The sequence below is a fragment of the Oncorhynchus mykiss genome, chromosome 6 (genome assembly GCF_013265735.2).
Source record: "Oncorhynchus mykiss isolate Arlee chromosome 6, USDA_OmykA_1.1, whole genome shotgun sequence".
Lineage (NCBI taxonomy): Eukaryota > Metazoa > Chordata > Actinopteri > Salmoniformes > Salmonidae > Oncorhynchus > Oncorhynchus mykiss.
Genome location: NC_048570.1, coordinates 67,229,555 through 67,250,880, shown reverse-complemented (window position 1 = coordinate 67,250,880; position 21,326 = coordinate 67,229,555).

Below are 21,326 nucleotides of genomic sequence, written 5' to 3'. Positions count from 1 at the left end.
GGCTTCGCAATGGGACCCTGGGGACCGCGAGGTCAGCAGGCCTCCCTTCAACACCCACGCATTACTGTGCCATTTAAAGCCACCCAGCATCTATTTCCTCCAATAAAAACAAATAACCTTTTCTGTCGGAAATCACGGCAGCCCTCGAGTGCAGGATAGAGCAGGGTCCTGACTGGATGGCCTGTAATTGCGGTGCAGTTTCTTTTTTGTGTTTTGGATTAGTATTGTTTTTCAGGCCCCTCTTGGTCCTCGGTGCTTTGCGTGTGATTGCCTGTGCCGCTCGGCCCACACTCAGCAATCAGACAGGAGCTGGAGAGAGACTGGAGAGAGACTGGCAAGAGGGTGGAAACAGCAACTCAAGGACCTTTTATAATTGGGAGGGATTTGGGGGGGTAGTTGGACTTTACATTTGGTGTCAGTGTTGGTGGTGTGGTGGTGGGGTGGTGGGCTGGGGCAGGGTTAAAGAGGCAGTGGTAGGCCCTAGTGTGCTGCAGTGAAGAAGCTCATTGCAGCGGCAGGAGTGGGGGCATCTTCTGTCTATTTGTTGTTGGGAGTGATGTGACATACAGTGCCTTGCGAAAGTATTCGGCCCCCTTGAACTTTGCGACCTTTTGCCACATTTCAGGCTTAAAAGATAAAGATATAAAACTGATTTTTTTTGTGAAGAATCAACAACAAGTGGGACACAATCATGAAGTGGAACGACATTTATTGGATATTTCAAACTTTTTTAACAAATCAAAAACTGAAAAATTGGGTGTGCAAAATTATTCAGCCCCTTTACTTTCAGTGCAGCAAACTCTCTCCAGAAGTTCAATAAGGATCTCTGAATGATCCAATGTTGACCTAAATGACTAATGATGATAAATACAATCCACCTGTGTGTAATCAAGTCTCCGTATAAATGCACCTGCACTGTGATAGTCTCAGAGGTCCGTTAAAAGTGCAGAGAGCATCATGAAGAACAAGGAACACACCAGGCAGGTCCGAGATACTGTTGTGAAGAAGTTTAAAGCCGGATTTGGATACAAAAAGATTTCCCAAGCTTTAAACATCCCAAGGAGCACTGTGCAAGCGATAATATTGAAATGGAAGGAGTATCAGACCACTGCAAATCTACCAAGACCTGGCCGTCCCTCTAAACTTTCAGCTCATACAAGGAGAAGACTGATCAGAGATGCAGCCAAGAGGCCCATGATCACTCTGGATGAACTGCAGAGATCTACAGCTGAGGTGGGAGACTCTGTCCATAGGACAACAATCAGTCGTATATTGCACAAATCTGGCCTTTATGGAAGAGTGGCAAGAAGAAAGCCATTTCTTAAAGATATCCATAAAAAGTGTCTTAAACGACACTCTTCCATAAAGGCCAGATTTGTGCAGCTGTAGTTTGCCACAGGCCACCTGGGAGACACACCAAACATGTGGAAGAAGGTGCTCTGGTCAGATGAAACCAAAATTGAACTTTTTGCCAACAATGCAAGACGTTATGTTTGGCGTAAAAGCAACACAGCTCATCACCTTGAACACACCATCCCCACTGTCAAACATGGTGGTGGCAGCATCATGGTTTGGGCCTGCTTTTCTTCAGCAGGGACAGGCAAGATGGTTAAAATTGATGGGAAGATGGATGGAGCCAAATACAGGACCATTCTGGAAGAAAACCTGATGGAGTCTGCAAAAGACCTGAGACAGGGACGGAGATTTGTCTTCCAACAAGACAATGATCCAAAACATAAAGCAAAATCTACAATGGAATGGTTCAAAAATAAACATATCCAGGTGTTAGAATGGCCAAGTCAAAGTCCAGACCTGAATCCAATCGAGAATCTGTGGAAAGAACTGAAAACTGCTGTTCACAAATGCTCTCCATCCAACCTCACTGAGCTCGAGCTGTTTTGCAAGGAGGAATGGGAAAACATTTCTCGATGTGCAAAACTGATAGAGACATACCCCAAGCGACTTACAGCTGTAATCGCAGCAAAAGGTGGCGCTACAAAGTATTAACTTAAGGGGGCTGAATAATTTTGCACGCCCAATTTTTCAGTTTTTGATTTGTTAAAAAAGTTTGAAATATCCAATAAATGTCGTTCCACTTCATGATTGTGTCCCACTTGTTGTTGATTCTTCACAAAAAAATACAGTTTTATATCTTTATGTTTGAAGCCTGAAATGTGGCAAAAGGTCGCAAAGTTCAAGGGGGCCGAATACTTTCGCAAGGCACTGTATCTTTGGAAGCCAAGAGAAATGGTTCTTCCAGGCCAGGATTACAGGAGGGGGCAGAACTCCCAGAACTCCCAGAACTCTTTAGTCATCAAGTGTTCAGTCATTTGAGAGATGTTCAGCTTCCAGATCCAGCAGCATGGGCCAGTGTATTCTTAGATTTACTCCTCACTAAATCACACTGAGGGCCTGCCTTACCAAAGCCAGAAACTGAAATTTATTTATTTATTTTACCTTTATTTAACCAGGCAAGTCAGTTAAGAACAAATTCTTATTTTCAATGACGGCCTGGGTTAACTGCCTGTTCAGGGGCAGAACGACAGATCTGTCAGAACGACAGACCTTGTCAGCTCGGGGGTTTGAACTCGCAACCTTCCGGTTACTAGTCCAACGCTCTAACCACTAGGCTACCCTGCCGCCCCAAAGAATTGTTTGTTTTAATCTTTATCTGTTTTTGTTACAGCACGCTTATAAAATATTTAATTCATGGATGTTTAAGGATGTTGTTTACAGTGCAAATTGTTATAAACTAAGGTTTGCATCGTGTTAAGCAGCTCTTCTCTTTTTCTATAGTGTTAACATGGGGTTTCTAATAACTGACATTAAACAAGGCTATCTTTACTCAGATACTTTTAAACAAGGCTATCTTTACTCAGATACTTTTGTCTTTTACAATCAGTTTTGCAGATGGTTTGAGAAAGCTTTCATTTCTAGTAATTAATGCATAAAGGAACATTTCACCGGAGCGAGAAGAGACAGAGGCAATTAGGTGTTTTTCCCAAAGCTCTTAAACAAAATTGTCACTGTTACATTGTTACTGGCACCAATCATATTGGATCTTTACAAATGAAGCTTTATTTCACTCCCTTTTCTGTGCAAAATCAGGATAATGATGAGTCTTACCTGCAATGCAATATGAGTAATACAAAAATAATCAAGACTAATTATAAAGTGTGTGTGTGTAGTCTAAATGTGTGTGTGTGTGTGTGGTCTAAGTGTGTGTGTGTGTGTCTGTGTGTGTGTGTGTAGTCTACGTGCGTGTGTAGTCTAAGCGTGTGTGTGTGTGTGTGTGTGTAGTTTAAGTGTGTGTAGTCTAAGTGTGTGTGTGTCTAGTGTGTAGTCTAAGTGTGTGTGTGTCTAGTTTAAGTGTGTGTGTGTCTAGTGTGTAGTCTAAGTGTGTGTGTGTAGTCTAAGTGTGAGTGTGTGTAGTCTAAGTGTGTGTGTGTAGTGTGTGTGTGTGTGTGTGTATGTGTGTGTGTGTGTGTGTGTGTGTCACCCCATTCCTCTAACACACCCTCACCCCTCATCGACTTCTCCTTTCTTCTTCTCCAACATCTAACCCATGATCCCCTCCTCTTTCTCACTATCTCTCCATCTCTCCATCTCTTCCCTTCTTTTCTCATTTTTAATGGCAGATGAAGGAGACAAATGGCTCAGCTGCCAGCACTCCCCTCCAGATCAATCTGAAGCCCAGCAGTAATTAACTATTTGCTAAACTTACACGATTGATTTCCATTTAATGCTTCCAGAGATGGTTTAAATGAAGACTGATATCCTAGTCGAGGGATGGGGGTGTGGTAGGCTGTCTTTGGGATGGACAGGAGGATCAGGGGTTTGGGGTAGAAACTCTCCCAATTAAAAAGTGGTAGATAAATTGGCCACTCCCTGCTCGGGGAGGGAGACCCAGCTGGGGACTAATTGAGGAAGGCTGTGAGCACCAGAGGGTACTGTTGTTGGCTTTAGTTCCCTACTCTCACCCTGTACAGATAACATGTTTCCCCCTGTAGCACATCACCCTAGGGGGGATGGAAGAAGGAGAGAGTTCTCCTAACAAATCCACCTCCAGACCTGCTCAGCCACTGTGGGCATTGTCATGACAACATACACAGTCCACATATACACACAGACACATTGGGATAACTATAATGCAGTGTACATGGCCTGACGTACCTTCTCTACTTCTGAGTACTTCCCAGTGCTGTGCTGCAGTGCTTGTCTGCATCTCTGTCGGATAGTCAGTCAGTCTGTCTGTCTGTCTGTCTGTCTGTCTGTCTGTCTGTCTGTCTGTCTGTCTGTCTGTCTGTCTGTATCTGTAGCCCTAATCGCAGGGTTCTGGGGACGGGGGTCTGATTAAATAGTTAAGAGCGTTAATGAATAGGTTGCTGTCACAGGGCCTTGCTGAGCTTTTGTATTACTCTGGTCCATCAAGGCCCCGCTTTGTTTGCAATTTCTAATTGAATCTGTACAAACATGATCTCCCTCCGTTCCTATTGGCCCGCGCCTGTCCATGCTACTGTATCCCTCCAAGAGCCTCCTAAGTTGTTTTGTCCTGTGAATGTTACTTAGTGCCATTAGTGAGACTACTGTATGTTAGGTTTGAATACAAAAGTTTTATTCATTGTTAAATTGCACTGAGGAAGCTTGCCTAATTCTTGGTCTTGTACATTATTTAAGGTAAAGTGAGGTCCTCTGTTCCTGTCAGGAAGCCACATGCCTGCTCATTACTGGTCTCCTCAGTTTGTTCTGAACACACTCATGATTTTCCTTTATTCAATTCAATGTTCAATTCACTCTTTGTTATATACTCCTGTAGTGATTCCATTGATTAGACACTTTTAGGAAAACCTATTTTAGTCTGTGTTGGTAGTAAAGTGCCCTGTTGTCCTTCATTGTGTGTGTGTGTGTGTGTGTGTGTGTGTGTGTGTGTGTGTGTGTGTGTGTGTGTGTGTGTGTGTGTGTGTGTGTGTGTGTGTGTGTGTGTGTGTGTGTGTGTGTGTGTGTGTGTGTGTGTGTGCGTGCGTGCATGCATATGTGTGTCAGACCAGTGGGTCAGCTACGTCATGCTGTACTCTCCGGTGTTGGCTTAGCGTGGCGCTTTATGTCCAGTCACTTACCAGCCAATGAACTTGACTTGAAACTTAGGGAAATCCAATTGGTGCATAATACACCATAATGGGCAGATCAATACTAATTATGTCCAACAGAAGATACCACTGTGTGCACACGCACTGATGCCTCTGTCAAGGGGATATCTGTACTTGACGTGTGTATGAGGAACGGGAGAAGCATACCTTCTGATACCTCTGATTCCCCTAGCCCATTCCAGTTGGGCCTATCCCCTGGCTGGGCCTGGCTTGGCTGGCCCGGTGAATGTTAATGAAGCTGTGGAGGGGAAGAGGCAGTAGGAGGCAGCCAGATGAGATGCTAAAGTGAAGGAAATGAGTAGTGAGCTTTCTGAAGCTGTTTCCCAGCTGTCTGACGTGGTGGGGCTGTGGGACGCCCTCGCCGCAACACCCAAATTAACTTTCCCCCCCACATCACCAACACGGGAGGGTGGGCGGGATGGAGCCAGGGCTTTCTAGCCATAAATAATAAGGCATCCATCTGCAGAAGCAAAATGGCCCCTGAGCTAGCAGCCATTCACATCTTAAATTGGTCTAAGTGAAGAGCGGCCGGATGTTTTAATGAGGCCTGTGCTGATTTTAATTGATCGGCCAGTGCTTGTAATTGTGAATGTCAGAGACTTGGGCTAATGTGTTGGACCACTTTGAGTCTTGCAATGAAAGTAATCTGTGTCAGACCACAGCCCTGTCATTGGAACAGTGGTCAGCTGCTGCTGTGGAAGGCATCCACGCCAGGGAAGGGAATATAAGGTGGTTTTTTAGCGCGGTAGTAAAGAGGCAGTGACTCTGATGATGGTGAGTGTGTTTCTCTCTCTGATGAATCCCTCTCTTGTTTTGGAGTTGTGAAGGGTGAGGCCAGGCCAAGGGCTTGTGTTGCCTGACAAATTAACCTTTCCTTCTTGCCTTTCCTCAGTACGCTCTATGTGGGTCTGTGTGTGTTCTCCTGCGTCTGTGTGCACACTTCCTTAATTGCATTAAGAGGATGACGCACTTTCTTACTCTGTTTAAGCTCACTTTAATTGCTTGTGAATGGTGTGCTAGTGAAGCCCAGGCTGATGGCGCAATATGGACATCAATGAGCTATCTTTCATAAGGCTCTCGGGCGGGGGAGGGCTCTGATTCATAAAGGAATTTCACGCACAGAAGGAAGAAAAGCTACAAAATGCCATTGGGTTTGGCTAATGCAGCAGCATCCTCATGGAATGATATTTAATTCATTAGGGACTCAGACATATAGGCAAAGAAAGACAGAGAGATTTCGGCAAAGAGAAAGAGAGGAGAGATTAATGGAAAGAGAGAGAGAGAGAGAGAGAGAGAGAGAGAGAGAGAGAGCAAGAGAGAGAGAGAGAGAGAGAGAGAGAGAGAGAGAGAGAGAGAGAGAGAGAATGAGAGCGAGAGAGGTAGTATGAGACCAAAAGATAGAGGTGAGGAGAGACAGGGGCAAAATTTGAGGAGAGAAAGACTGATAGAGGTGAAAAAAGCGAAAAGAGACAGATGAAGAGAGGAGGAAAGGAGAGAGAGAGAGAGAGAGAGAGAGAGAGGAAGCTGGAGAAAGAGATCTATACTGATAGCCGTATAGATGTGTGCCCCGGTGTATTTCCCCCAGTTCAGGCAAAGTGCACTAAGGCTCAGTCTGTGACAGAGCTGGGCTGGGGATATGAACCAGACTGCTGGGTGTATTCACTAGTAGTGTGAAATGACAGCAGCATTTTACACACCGCACCCCAGTCTGACAACTCAATGTATCTAATATGCTCGCATGCATATGGGTACAAAGAGAGTTAGTGTGTTAAAGACTAGCGTGTTCTTGACAGGCTGGTTGTGTCATTGTGGTTGGGCCAGAGCAGTGAGTGATGAGACTGTGACTGCTCTTAGTCTTGGTTCCATAGGATACTTAATCATAGGAGACTTAATCATAGGAGACTTCATCATAGGAGACTTCATCATAGGAGACTTCATCATAGGAGACTTCATCATAGGAGACTGCAAATGACAACCCCTTTGTCCGTTTTAACACAAAGTTTTCACGTGTCACTGTTGATCATCATAATGTCCCTGCAGTCCATAAAACTTTTTATACTTTGTAAATAGGAATTCATTCATATCTTATTTCAGGTATGTCTAAAGTATATTGGCAATAATAACCTAAGTAGCTCTTAAAACGCAATATTAGTTTACGATCCTTTTTCTAGATTAGGAAGAGCTTCACATTTTTCATGTGTATAAATTTATACTAAGCCATAAAGTAAATGACGTCATACATTAGGTTAATGGCATTGTTGCGCCACATTATATCAGGAGAGCTGAATACAATGCCTCAGGTAGCTCACACAGCTCCAGAGATGCTCTCTCTCCTCCGTCTTCCCCGTCTCCCCCCTCTGTTTTTCCCCTTCTCCCTCCTATTCATTTTTCTCCTCTGTTTCCCATTTCTTGCACTGCCATATTTCTTTCCCCCACCCCCGCCATCTTGGACAGTCTGTCTGCCTCCCTCCCTTTCTCTCTCTCATCATTTTAATAGTGGACCTCAGAGCGGTTGCCATGTCGACCAGCCAGCATATTACTATGGCAACCAGTCTGTGCGCGGTGAGGCTGCTGATTAGGGAGAGATGTCTAGTGTAGCCTGGCCAGCAGAGAGAGGGAACGAGGAAGAGGGGGGAGAGGGATTGGGGTGCTGGAGGAGGGGTTGTGTATGTCTGGACATTATATGTGTCTATTTAAATAGAATGTGTAAAACCTGCTCTGCTGACTATAATTAGAACATGAATGACATTTTTACCAGCTCTGATCACTCTGCACACACATAACAGTCCTACTCTATACCAGATAGATCTCTCCAGCTGGATTTGAGATTATACTGCTAACCATTACCTCAGAGTAACAACAATATGCTGTCAGACTACTTATATGTCACTGTATCTTCATATCTGCCTGTCCTGCTGTCTCGTTTGGCTCTCTCCTTTATGCCTTTGTTTAACTTGGTGCCTGTTCTAAAACAAAATCATTTAGTAACTGACACACATATGCTCATTTGAAAAAAAACTATAATAGCAGGAAGTTGAAACATTATAGGCAGAGAGGGACAATCTCCTCTCCTCTCCTCTCCTCTCCTCTCCTCTCCTCTCCTCTCCTCTCCTCTCCTCTCCTCTCCTCTCCTCTCATCTCCTCTTCTCTCCTCTCCTCTCCTCTCCTCTCCTCTCCTCTCCTCTCCTCTCCTCTCCTCTCCTCTCCTCTCCTCTCCTCTCCTCTACAGTATGTTAAGCTCATAGTGTGTTGGTCTGTGTGTGTCAGGGTTGGGCTGAGCAGGGACAGAAACAGGGAGAGCTTTTAAAGAGCTGCCCCCTCCGCCATGGACGCTAATGTACGCTGCAGAGGACGCCTCAGACCTCCCAGATCCATCAGAGAAACTAATTACAAGATCCAATTAAAGAGAGAGAGAGAAAGAGAAAGGAGAGAGAGAGAAAGAGAAAGGAGAGAGAGAGAAAGGTGGTATAAAGAAAGAATCAGTCTCCCTCCTCCACCCTTAAAACATCCAGCCTGTTAGCTCATTGAGGACAGTAATTACAGCATATTTATTATTCATCCCACAGCTAAATAAGAGCCTGATATTTCAGTAACAATAATAAGGGCAGAAAAAACCCTCACAAACTACATTCTAACGAATTGCCCTGCTCAGAGATTAAATGACTGGAAAAATGTTGTTATTTGCTTATTCATATCATCCAGAGGAATGATCGTCAGCACAGCTATGCACTAGAGATGAAATGTCACTCAGGGAATCTGACTAACGTAGGTGGTCCTCGTCAGGACCAGGATGTTGTAGTGATCACTGATCATGCATGTATTAAGGAGTGGTCGGCTATATCCCTAAGCAATGCTTTAATGGCTGGTCTCTTTGTTATGTGGGCTTGGCTCTGTGGTTGGAATGGCTTGTTCTGTCTGGCCTGTGGTCTCCTCCTCACCCACTGCTTTTGAGGTACGTTATGTTTACACATTTTGCAGCCACATTATCACAGTGAACTCAGACAATAATGTCTTATGCAGCAAATTATAAATTATTCTGCAATTTGGCTCGCTTGGTTTTCACCTGTGCATACGGGCTCCCCTACCTCTCCATCCTGCCCTCCTCCTTCTCGTCATCTCTCCATCCCCCATCCTGAACTCTGAGGCACCTCATTAAGACAGCGGCCCCCTGGCCTCATCGGCTGTGGCTGAGGTGAGGAATATCATATAATCATGAAGTGGAGATGACATTACACTCATCAAAAATTATAGATGAGTTTTATGGCGCCTAGGCAAGCCCGGCGGGCACAGACCCGGGGAGCTGGGGGACAGTGGCAGGGGTCGGGTTACTGGTGGAGGGGTCACAGCGAGGGCCTCTACCCCTTCATCACTCAGTCCCGTTCACCCTCCGACAGGGACAGGAACTACACACACCACCCCTCCACCTCCCAAAACCACAGGGAAAGGCTTTAGTCAGACGCAACAAGCATTAATCAAATGGCACTGTACAAACCAAACCAAATCTGAGAATCAGAGTGGCTATTTCCTTCTGAGGCACAAGCCGTTGCTTAGGCAACCACCGCCATCTTACCTTGGCTGGCTCAGAGCGCTATCAGAGATGGAATCTAGTTCTACAGTACGACTCAGGTTATTGAGCCCCGGGATTTGAAGTTACCATTAAATTATAAGAAGCTGTTGTACCTGTCCCAAACACATACAGGATACTCAATTCAGGACAATAGGATGACAGTTAAGATGTTTATACTGTATTGAGGACCATAGACTTACTAACACTTTCAGGACAAATTGATATTTCTCTGAAGCTACAGTGCTAATAGAGCTAACAATTTATAAATAGTATATATTTAAACACTACTGCATTTGTTGGTTTTATTTGTTTGTTTTCGTCTTTCTTTTGTCTGAAGAACTGTTCTGATCACACATCTGTTCCGCTAAGCCATGTTGAGCTGTGTGTTTGTCTGAGTTCCACCTGACCTCGTCACAAAGACAAAAGAAAAGTAGAAAAGGAGGAGAAATTTTAATCAGTGACCTGCATTTGACTCTGTCCATTTCCAACCCTGTGCTCGTCTTCCTTGAGATGCCCAAGACTCTCACTCCACCCGTAAAGTGACAGGTACAAGTTGAAGGGCGCTGTTAGGCCCTATGGTCATAACGTCCTCCCCCGGCCTGCTTGACGCTCACTGTGGCGCTACACTATGCTCTCCTCCCTTCCTCCCTTCCTTCCCTCTCTTAATTCCCTCGTCCTTGGATCTCGGAGGAGCTCTGCTAATGCTCCTTGATTAGATAAGTCAAGCAGCGACAGACCGCTAAAGCAGACAGCGCAAATGAATAGTCAATATTTGGGGTTTCGGCGAGCTGAGTTAGCTAGCCAAGTGGATGACTGTATCTATATGGGATTTCCACTCAGGATGTATAGCAGGAAATGTGGGACGGAATTGTGTGTGTGTATCTACTTATGTGTATTTTATATATCCTCTATTTATGAAATGTGCAGGATCATACAAACCCCCCCACACACACACACACACAAACACACAAACGCCACTCATATCCACTCTCCTTCAATGACAGAGAGAGACATGGTTTTTAACCTTGCAGATCTGAAAGGCGGGTTAGCAGCCCAGTGACCCGTGCAGGCTGGGGATTTGAAGTCAGGAGCTGGAAAGACCCCTCTCTCACCCCCCACCCCCTCCATCATCAGCCCTGCAGCCCCCTCACAGCCCTCCCCCACCCTTCTCCATCCAGCCCATAGCCAGCAGGTCGGCACACGGGGGGGTTTCCACACTACTTATCAGCAGATATGACCTGCGTCCTCAGACGCCATGATTGATAGTTGTCATCTATAGCATAGCCAGCCAACCTTCTGCTGCACTATAGCGGCCAAGAGACAAGCATAGTATATCAGCCAGGTTGTCCAGCATCCATCCACTGAGGTCCAGAGCAGAGCAGGGCTAGAAGCAGGACTGGCTGGCTGAGTCTGGATCCTGAAGGAGAGCGGGACCAGTCTCCTCTTATTTCTTCTAATCTCTCTCTAGAGGCTGTAAAACATGAGCCTTAAAACCAGGATGAGCATTATCCTCTGACATGACAAACTGATATTTTTCTAGTTTGATATACACCCCCAGCCATTCCTCTCCCCAAATTCACACTATTGTACACAGGACTGCACACACAAAACCATACTTACATGGTCAAAACACACATACGCACAAACTCTCTGACACACACACGTACGCACAAACCCAGAGTAGCACTCCAGCTCGGGGCTGTGGGGCAGTGGTTGAGCAATGCCTCCCCGGGGGGGATATTTTATAGTTTGTGTCCATCAGTGACGTGGCCTGGGGCGTTGGGGTTGACAGTAAGTGCTCTCAACACCGGTGACACTGATTCATCTGAGCCATGACACAGATGAGAGAGGTGGGGGCAGAGGGGACAGAGGGGGGACAGACACAGGGAACCAGAGAGGGAATAAAAAATAACTTAGAGACCAGGTCGTGTCATGTCTTGTGACGATACACAGGCCCTCACTAGAGAGTCTTATGTATCTGTGTTGGAACCTAATGTACGTGTGTGAGAGCTCATTCGGGTAGCTGTTGATGCTATAAAGCGCCTTTTGTCTTATCCATTGTGATCCTGTAAAGTTCTGTATGTGTGGTAATGGTTGTGTGGTAGTATGAGCGAAGCAGTTCTCCAGAACACCTCCTCTGGACCAGACCGAGGCTGTTCTGCGCTGTGCTGGACTGGGGAGCTTGGCTTGAGAGGGGGCCCCCCAATGTAACATGGCATTTATATTTCTCATCCTCCCTCGCTGCTGCGCCTCTTCTACATATAAATAGGGAGGAGGGCCTGAACCCCAGCCTCCAGGATGCGCATACTAAGCAATCAATGTGTCACCTCTCCCTGACAATCCTATTTTTTTATACGAGTGCCGCGTTCATTTTTTCTTGTCAGCAGAAGGTAATTTGCTGTATTGTGATTCAGTCCGAAAGCTTGATGACAAGGTGTCTGATAGGCCGCCCCCCTCCTCCTTTTTCTCCCCCTTTTCTCCTCCACCCCCCAAGACCCCCTCTGTCTCCACTGCAGCACAGAGGGGCTGAAAGAGGCACCCCGCTCCCCAGTCCCCTCTCCCCACACCCAGGCCAGCCCTTCTCCATCTGAGGCAGTAGGGCTGCTAAATTAGATAAGATGGGCTGTGGCTGTGGCGGGGCTATGGCTGTGGCGGGGCTGTGGCGCAGTGGCCCTGATTAATAAAAGATGCAGAGCTCCCAGGGGACGGCCTTTCTGAGGACCGAACAGAGTCCTGAACAGAGCCAAAGCACAGACAATGGCGTTTGCACTGGCACAATGGACAGGAAGTGGAAAGAATTAACCAATCATGTAAATATAACATGCACCTCACCTCTCTGTCTCGCTCTGTACCCTTTATGCATCATAATGGATCATTTTGGCCTCATATTTTGGCTGGGGAAAAAATGGAAATATTCATGTATTAATATATTTAGGAACTACATCCTGCTGTTGACATATGTTGGATGGAAGCTGCCGATATCCTACTGTTTTATGGCGTTTCAGAAAAAGCTACATATTTCCAAGGCCATTAGAACCACTGCATTACCATGAGCAGCAACACCTCCGACTTGCATGGACGCACTGAGAGCAGGACATAGTGTTTGAAAAAAGCTATATACGTATGTGAAGTACCCCCTATATTACTGAGGTTCCATTTTCACTGGAGAGGGACTTTGGTCACAATAAATAGGGGAGGGGAATATGAAATGACTGGTTATCAGCTCATATTCTTTTGAATAATGTAAATGAATACTGATAGTGATATTTCTGCTGGGTATTAAGTGTTTCATTTTTAGGTTAATGGTTGTGTGTGTCTGTGTGTCTGTTTCTGTGTCTGTGTGTGTGTGAGTTTATGTGTGCGCTGAGGGGTGTGGAATGTTCTGGATGCTCTCATGCAGAGCGCTATCACACAGAGCGGCATGGCGTCATGTCAGCCCAGTCCTCATCAGCCTCATTCACTTATAATGGCTTTGTTACCAGGAGGATTTTCTCCTTCTCTCCTTCTTCCTCTCTTCTTCTCTCTCCTTCTCTCTTTCTCCCTCTCTTCTTCTCTCTCTCTCCTTCTCCCTCTCTCCTTCTCTCCTTCTCCCTCTCTTCTTCTCCCTCTCTCCTTCACCCTCTCTACATCTCAGTCTCCCTCTCTTCTTCTCCCTCTCTCCTTCTCCCTCTCTCCTTCTCTCCTTCTCCTTATCTCCTCCCTCTCTCCTTCTCCCTCTCTCCTTCTCTCCTTCTCCCTCTCTTCTTCTCCCTCTCTCCTTCTCCCTCTACTTCTCAGTCGCCCTCTCTCCTTCTCTCCTTCTCCTTCTCTTCTTCTCCCTCTCTCCTTCACCCTCTCTACTTCTCAGTCGCCCTCTCTCCTTCTCTCCTTCTCCTTCTCTTCTTCTCCCTCTCTCCTTCTCTCCTTCTCCTTCTCTTCTTCTCCCTCTCTCCTTCTCCCTCTCTCCTTCTCTCCTTCTCCTTCTCTTCTTCTCCCTCTCTCCTTCACCCTCTCTACTTCTCAGTCGCCCTCTCTCCTTCTCTCCTTCTCTCCTTCTCTCCTTCTCCTTATCTCCTCCCTCTCTCCTTCTCCCTCTCTCCTTCTCCCTCTACTTCTCAGTCGCCCTCTCTCCTTCTCTCCTTCTCCTTCTCTTCTTCTCCCTCTCTCCTTCACCCTCTCTACTTCTCAGTCGCCCTCTCTCCTTCTCTCCTTCTCTCCTTCTCTCCTTCTCCTTATCTCCTCCCTCTCTCCTTCTCCCTCTCTCCTTCTCCCTCTCTCCTTCTCTCCTTCTCCTTATCTCCTCCCTCTCTCCTTCTCCCTCTCTCCTTCTCTCCTTCTCCCTCTCTTCTTCTCCCTCTCTCCTTCTCCCTCTACTTCTCAGTCGCCCTCTCTCCTTCTCTCCTTCTCCTTCTCTTCTTCTCCCTCTCTCCTTCACCCTCTCTACTTCTCAGTCTCCCTCTCTCCTTCTCTCCTTCTCCCTCTCTTCAGCTCCTTCTCCCTCCCCATATTTACAGGAAAAACAGCATAGCCTATGTTGCCTGTGGAGACCACTGAAAGCAAGGAATTATAATGACTAGTTTTGTCTTCTTTCAAGATATGTGCTTAACATTGGGAACATTCAAGTTGCTCATTTCTGGTCGTCACATAATTTAATGAAAATAAGGAAAACATATTTTTCACTGAGGAACATGCACTATACTGGCAGACATATGCACTTGACTGTTCCAGGCATAGTGATACCCATTACCCAACCCCATCAACTAGCCAAAAAGAGAGACATCAACCAATACACACAGCTTTAACATGCACACACACACACACACACACAAACACACACACACACACACACACACACACACACACACACACACACACACACACACACACACACACACACACACACACACATACACACACACACACACACACACACATACACACTCACATACACTCACACACTCCTGGAGAGTAAAAATGAAAAAGTAAATGTAACTCTAATTGAAGTAAATGTAACTCTGCCTCAGATAGCATTTGGTCCCAGTCTAAAAAGAGTAAAACACACTCAATGCTCAATTTAGTGTTGATATTTAACTCTGCGTCATTGCATTTCACTCTACAGTATTCACTGAAAATAATAACTCTCTGAAGTTCAGTATTCTGGAATTAATTATTTACAGTACTGTTTACTCTCACAATATAATCGCAAGAGTTAATTCAACGCTTATGGTTGATATGGTCCCATTTCAGGTGTAAAGTTACATTTGCATATTTCTTACTGTGTCCTGTTATTGTGTCTTGCAATGTGACATCCAAACTTAATTGGTATCCATTTAAGAGGGAGGATGTCCAACCATTTTACGTCACCCACAACTTACATTCAAAATGCATGTCAGAGCAGGGAGGGGGGAACTGTTATTAGAGACTACCTACATCATGTAGACTGGAACAGTCTTCTCAGTAACGCAATAAATCAAACCGATAACAGATTAGACTATTTTTAGGAAAATGTATGTTACAGACTGTATCATTGTGTCGCATCAGATCAAAAACAATCAATGTACATGTGAAAGATCAGATGTTAAAATAAATCATTCTAAAAAAATCAACCGACAACAGAGCATGCTGGGAAATATGACAATGACACCCCCTGCACATCTGTGGATACTCCATAATTTTAACTCCCTGTCTCTGTTTGCAGTTATGGAGTTAAAAGTACTCAGTCCCAATCAACTCCAATTATCAACACTAACTCCAGGGAGCGTATCGCTCTGTTGATGGTTAAGATGACTCCAGTAGAGTCAATCATTTTGACTCTACCCTCCAGATAGTGAAGATAGTCAACTGGAAGCTGACATTTCATCTCTGTAACGTCCCCTGTGGACTGTCGTTGAATAACGCTGCTACTGTTCACTGTGTTTCAGTAATGATCAGAGAGGGTCTATCAGACATCGTACAGCCCATAAAGCCTCTCTGATGTCAGCACATTTTCATTGTTATCAAAGGCGCATGCCGTTTTTATTATTGGGGCCTGCACATTTCCTCTCAGCCCCTGCAGCCTACAGAGATTGATGGGCCTCATTTATGAATATGTATAAGATATGCACGTGGGTTTTAACTGGCCTTTGACCTTCATTTGCTCACAGATAGAGGCTTTGCGCTCCTCCATCACATCACAACATCTTGTTTTAAATCTGCTCCCTCCCAGAAACGGAATATCAAGTGGTTCTATTTCCTGTGGGGTTCTTTCTGGGTAAATAATCTGCACCTTCAGATCACACCTAGTGTTTATTCTCCTCAAGTCACAAGCCCATTTTAATAGAAGTATATATATAAAGAAAAGTGACATTACTCACATTCATATGAGGTGTTATATGATGAACATTTCATAAAGGATTAGAGCTGAGGCAGGGACTCTGCTCAGAGAGAAGAACAACACTTGATAAAAACATTAACATGTTTTCTAGTACATTTTTCACCAGCTTTTTGGTATCCCTCTTTAGTATTCTCACTGCCTTCTCTGTGGTTAGATTTCTCAAAGGTGGTTGTCTTACAGATTTTTGTTGCCAAAGTACATCACAGTGACCAACTAAACTTCATTTCCCAGAGAGTAGTGCAGCTGGTAGGTGTGGCCTGTCCTTGTTGAGGAGGCTGCCCTCTGAGGTCGTTGCTCTGGTGATGTGAAGGGACAGCGGAGCCCCATGGGCCGTATGACAAACCGAGCTGCCACGCCGAGGTGTGTGTCAGGGGTGTTTTTCCACAAAGCATTCTATAAAAGTGTAACTGGGCTGTGTTTGGCCTTTCCTCCCAGTAGGCAAACACCGTTCAGCCAACAGGCCCCCAAAGATCTCTTAAAAAGTGCTGATCCACAGAGCTGGGTCCTACTAGTGCTCCTGTAATCCTTTCCAGCTTTTCACCTGCCTTCCTCTCCTCCTCTCCTCCTCTCCTCCTCACATTCTCACACTCTCTCTTGCTGAGTAACTGGTACTGGGTGAGTGACAGAGGGATGGGGTCGGCGTGGGGCTTGTCAGAGCCCGGAAGTGATTATCACAACAAAACAAATCGGCAGCGTTGCTAATTGCGTGGCAGTGAAAACCATAACTGTGGTGTGTGTGTGTGTGTGTGTGTGTGTGTGTGTGTGTGTGTGTGTGTGTGTGTGTGTGTGTGTGTGTGTGTGTGTGTGTGTGTGTGTGTGTGTGTGTGTGTGTGTGTGTGTGTGTGTGCCCGGGGGTGCTGAGGGGCTCTGGGGCAGTGGCTTTGGGGAACCAGGGGAAGACATCAGCACCATCATTACTCAACCCCCCGCCCACCACCCGCCCCATCATCACCACAGTGTCACATACAACCTGGCACTGTCAACACACACGCCACATCTACATGTCACTCCACCCCCCAGCACCCGCTCCCCATGTCCCTCCCTCCCTTACACTACACACACTCCACAACAGGGCCAGACAGCCACAATCTGTCACCAGGCGCCATCATACATCACTGCATTAATAAACATGAATTAGTAATGGCACAATTAGATGGGGTTGCTCTGGCGTTTACTGGTACAATAATGGTGTTCCTCTCCTCCTCTCCTCTCTCCTCTCTCTTCTCTCCTCTCCTCCTCTCCTCTTTGGGACCCTGCTCCCCTCTGGCCAATGCTGGATCTCCTTGTCAGATCTCAGGATGCGGCTGAGGAGGAAATGGAGGCTACGGAAGATAGCTAGTGTAGGTAAAAGGGAACAAAGAACCAGAGTGTTCTCTCCCAGGCTGCTCCTGCTGGCTGTATCCTGGAGCATGCTCCACTCTCTGCCGTCAGCTGACATCCTGCCCCCCGCTGTCGGGTTGCACTGGCTCTGACTGAGGAGGACTCCTGGAGTGAGGGTACTGTGTACTGACATTCTGTTCTCTCTCTCTTTATGTTTCCCTGTGTGTGTGTGTGTATGTGCGTGTGTGTGTGTGTGCGTGCGCGTGTGTGTGTGCGTGCGCGCGCGTGTGTGTGTGTGTGTGTGTGTGTGTGTGTGTGTGTGTGTGTGTGTGTGTGTGTGTGTGTGTGTGTGTCTCAGGTTCAGTTCCACTGTGTAAGGAGGGAGGCGCTTGAACATTCTGATCTCCTGCGGCCTGACGGTACGTGGACTGCCTCCTCCACTTCAACACAACACTCCCAATACACATCACACTCACTGACTGAATAGGGCTACAAACAGCTCTTTACTATTGACACAGTAGACGCCATAAATGACTGACAATATACAGTTCAGGGGGAACATCATTCTACCGCTTGAAGGTTATTTCTTATCCATTACGTGAATCAGACTTTTTTATTGACTTTTTTCTAGTTTGTATATAAAGTGAATATTGTATTGCTCTATTTACACACTCAAACACACAAGAATACACACAATGAAAATCTTGCTGTTCTTGCCTCCTGCTTCTTCAAACTCTCCTTTTCAGCACAACGTTCATGTATGGTCATTGTACTGAGGTTAGGTCCAAGTCTCTGACCGTGGAATCTCTCTAAGGAGAGAGCTTTTTCATTTCTAAAGCAGATGAGATGTAGTGTCAGTATAAAGAGGACAACGGGAGTGCTGTGTAAAGTCTGGGACGACACAGCAGTGGTTAGGAAGGGATTGATTGGGCCTTTGGTGCTTCTAGGAGAGGGCAGCCCTCCACCACTCCCTGTGAGGGAGATCCCAGAGAGAGTGTGTGAAATGGGGAGAGGAGAGACACTCGCTCCAGGGTATCACTGACATGATACAGTTGGATCTCTCCTTCACACACCCTGCCAGAGGCTCTGATATCGACCCTATCACCACCCCAAATCACACACACACACACATACTTTTATGTTTCACTTTAACACTAATTTCCATGCCTTACACACAAACAACAGAGGCAGACATGCCCCAGACCTGTTCCCCTGTTCTTCTAGACATGTTCCCTCCTCCCTCTCTCTCCTCTTTTCTCTTTCTCTCTTTCACCCCTCCCCTCACTCTTTATTCAGTTCCTCTGGCAGAATCTCCTCTTTTACACTGTCACTATTCTGCACTGTGTTTCTCCTCCTCTCCCAGGGGGCCACTGTGTTTTGTTGCCTTTTGTTCCAACAAAACAGCCTAATTGGTTGATTAGGTAGGGTTGACTGACCTGTTAATTGAATACTAATTTAGATTTGATGTCTCCCCTGCAGATTAACATCTGATGTAAACGCTGTGTGGGTAGACATCAAACTAAATTACAACAACAAAATCTACAAAGATTTAAGGCAGTGCTGTAGATTTGAAACATTCTGGATTGTCCAGGCCTTTGAATAATAGAGTTGATTAAAACAGAAAGAAAATGCTCTTTATGTGAAATTAAACATTACATCAATCAAATAAAAATAAATGTACTCACATTAAAATGTAACAGAGACCGTGAAGGCAGTAATATCCACATTAAAATCAGCATGATTCAGCCTTATCTGATTGTGGTCTTGTTATTTATTATTGAGTATGTTCTTCATTATTTCCACTTAGTGAACAGCCATTGTTGCCCCTTACGTTAAGCCTCACCATGGTTTCTTCATCTAAACAGCTCAACTCTGTCCTTGATGCAACGCACGGACAAATAAACCAAATGAATATGGCACGGACAAATAAACCAAATGAATATGGCACGGACAAATAAACCAAATGAATATGGCACGGACAAATAAACCAAATGAATATGGCACGGACAAATAAACCAAATGAATATGGCACGGACAAATAAACCAAATGAATATGGCACGGAAAAATAAACCAAATGAATATGGCACGGACAAATAAACCAAATGAATATGGTACGGACAAATAAACCAAATGAATATGGTACGGACAAATAAACCAAATGAATATGGCACGGTCAACAAATTAATATGGTACGGTCAACAAATGAATATGGTACGGTCAACAAATGAATATGGTACGGTCAACAAATGAATATGGCACGGACAAATAAACCAAATGAATATGGCACGGTCAACAAATTAATATGGTACGGTCAACAAATGAATATGGTACGGACAACAAATGAATATGGTACGGTCAACAAATGAATATGGTACGGTCAACAAATGAATATGGCACGGACAAATAAACCAAATGAATATGGCACGGTCAACAAATGAATATGGTACGGTCAACAAATGAATATGGTACGGTCAACAAATGAATATGGTACGGTCAACAAATGAATATGGTACGGACAACAAATGAATATGGTACGGACAACAAATGAATATGGTACGGTCAACAAATGAATATGGTACGGTCAACAAATGAATATGGTACGGTCAACAAATGAATATGGTACGGTCAACAAATGAATATGGTACGGTCAACAAATGAATATGGTACGGTCAACAAATGAATATGGTACGGTCAACAAATGAATATGGTACGGTCAACAAATGAATATGGTACGGTCAACAAATGAATATGGTACGGCCAACAAATGAATATGGTACGGTCAACAAATGAATATGGTACGGCCAACAAATGAATATGGTACGGTCAACAAATTAATATGGTACGGTCAACAAATGAATATGGTACGGTCAACAAATGAATATGGTACGGACAACAAATGAATAAGATTTGTGGCAGTGAATGTTTTACCATTGTTCCCCGCCTACTACTTGTAGCGTGTATTGAAGAAACACAACAGGATCTTTAAGGAATGGGGACAGTTCTCCTGTTTACTCTGAGGGGTGTAAAGCTTGTTAAAGTCTTAATGTCTCATGTTAGCACGTTTCACTGATAGACATATTATTCACAAAATGTCCTTGAGATGTTGTGAAACAAATAGGCTCACAGTGCAAGCACAAATTGGAGGTAGACGTTGGTTGTCTTATTGTGGAGTTTGTGTATTGTGTACAGTTCCAGTACTTTTTCTCTTTGTTACAGTTTTGACTGTTTGACTTGACAAAAACGTAACCAGAACTCTATGCAGGTTTTTCTGGCTCCTGCACCACACAACATTTAGTATTTTTCCCAGGCTCCTTCTGGAACACAGGAAGGCAGCATTCAGAGTGCATGTCATATCCACTGGTTTGAGATCAGGGATTCAATACTGCCTAAGACAAGTATTTATCCTGCACAGAGTAGGCCAGGTCTCAGGGCAGCATCATACAGTATCCAAAGTCTATCCGCAATGTTATAATGAATCAGTCCGCAAACATCCACTCCTATGCATGAGACAAAAAAAAACACATTTAAAATCAATCAATTAAAACTTGATTTCCCTTGAGTCTGAGGACTGATCCCTGTGGGTCACGTGACTGGTCCTCCTCTGTGCTAAGCCTTGGAGCGTTGTGCTGTACATCCATTGTGCTGCCAGTCCAGACCAGCACCTCCATAAAAAGGTGAAAATGCATCAGACTGGTCACATGCATGTCTTTTGGATTCATGCCTGACCACAAAAAGTAGGTATATCCCCAAAATACAATCAATGATTACAAAAAAAGCAGAATCCAAGCCCCATCACTATCTATCTAATGCAGGAGGTAAATAGGTCATTATTCCAGAAGGAAACGTCTCCACCCTAGTGAGGACTTTCAATTCCATGACCAGACGCCCAATAGTCCAAAGTCCATCATTCCAAGGATGTCGACTTTTTCCTGGCATCAC